Below are 2065 nucleotides of genomic sequence, written 5' to 3'. Positions count from 1 at the left end.
AAGCTTCAAAATACTATTATTGATCCACATATAAATGATGTAAATCCACATGTAAATGTAAATATGACTATTTACATTTAATGTAATTAGTCATATTAGTAGTAAAATGTAAACTTCCTTTAATGTTCTGTCAAATCCACATTCTGTTAATGGGAGCAAAACCAATATTTTTCTTTCTTAGTCCTGATCAAAAATGGGGGGAAAAAAGCTCTGAAGATTCCTGAATTATATTAGGGTTACTCTCTGACTCCTAACTTTTCATCTCAGTTCCATCATGATGTAGTTGGGAAATGTATGAGTCATCATAGAAAACAGTGATATGAATAAACCAAAGTGATAGGATTATTTTAAATAACAGAAAAAAGGATAGGGCATAGAAAACAGTACGTAAGAAATTTTACAAATGACAAATTTTTAAAGCATAAAATGATTAGTATTGGATTAGTATTTTTAATCAGAAAATCGAGAAGCTACATATTTTTGAGGTATACAGATTTGTAATACAAGCTTGTGAGTTTGACAAAGATAAAAATGCATGCCTTAAAGTGATGTCTGTTTTGCTGAGCACAGATTTGAAACAGAGCCTACACTGGTATGTGACTTCATTTAATGTCAGAGGATGCCATCCTGAGCCATCACTCCCTACAAAAAGACGAAAACAAAAATGCCCCACTTTCATTAAAATATATGTAAGTAGATAACACATCCAATGAAAAATAACTTCAATTAATAGAAAACACACCTTAGTAATATTTTGTTTACCACCGCTGGCCATTTCCTCACAAGAATGCCAACATTTTTCAAATGGAAAGATTTTTTTCATATTTACCTATACACTGAAGAAATCTGATGGTAATGCTCCAGATTTGAGACAACACTAATATTTCTGACATTGGAGTATGTCTGCTGGTTACTACATATGAATACAATTAAGATATTTTTTGCCTTGGACAGCATGCTTGTTTCTGCCTCTCCTGGACATACAGATCAGCTGAGGGGTTGAACCAAAGGCTACATTAACATCTATTTACCCTGAGAAATCGGAGAATAAATGACAAAGGTACAGATGAAAAGATATAGCGATATGTAGCACAGATACTTTTTTTGCTTGTTTCTTTGAGTGGATAGCACTGTTTGATAGGCAGTGGAACACCTGACTGGCCATGATTCCCTAGGGCACTCTGCAAATACATGACCTAATTGCAGCTGCTGTTAGATTCAGCAATTTCTAGCAGTTTCAAGAGGGTAGTATTCAAGGAATTTTGTTAACTCCAGATTGGAGTAGCATCAATTCAAACACTGTCATCAGCAGAAATTATTTATGTTCAGTGGCCTTACATATGTGTTACTCTCTTTTGCTCTGCTAGCAAATTGGCTAATCTGCCAACAGAAATACTCACGTGTGGGTGGAAAGAAAGAACAAGAGCTGCCTGTCAGCTGCTGTCATGTGAGAGAAAAAGCTTGCAATGCTGTGGTCACAAGACAGGATGTGTGGCCTTCCAGACATTTGTAACTTAGTCATGGTTCTCCAAAGCACATTAAAAATACTGATCTGGAAGACTCGTTTGCATTATTATGCTTTTATGGAGATCAGTTCCACATCAAGTGTAAGAAATCAATGTAATTTCTATAGCAATGTGATTTTCTAAATTCACCTATAGATTTTATAAGCTAGGGGCAGTTATTAAGAGTAACCATTCTGGATTCTAAGTTAGCAAATAAAACACAGTTTCAATGAGACATTTGTTATCTCAAAATTATCACTTATATGAGCTTAGAAAAATAGCTTAGAAAAATATAAAACTATCTTGGCTTAAATACTCCATGGAGTTGAGAATATGCATCTTCTATAGACAAAAAATATTTCATTAATTGTTCTGTCATGAGTCTTATTTCTAGTCCTGATTTGTACAGCTTTATCTTGATTCTTTATCTGCCTGTAATGAGACAAACAGCCAGACCTTCAAAGAAATTCCAGACCCTTCTTTGAAAAGGATGAATTTGAATTTTTAACTGCACAACTCTATTGAATAGATTTAGGCCTAACAAATACCTCTGTGCAAAT

Source organism: Lagopus muta, chromosome 4 (genome assembly GCF_023343835.1).
Source record: "Lagopus muta isolate bLagMut1 chromosome 4, bLagMut1 primary, whole genome shotgun sequence".
NCBI classification, from domain to species: domain Eukaryota; kingdom Metazoa; phylum Chordata; class Aves; order Galliformes; family Phasianidae; genus Lagopus; species Lagopus muta.
This window is presented reverse-complemented; position numbering follows the sequence as displayed.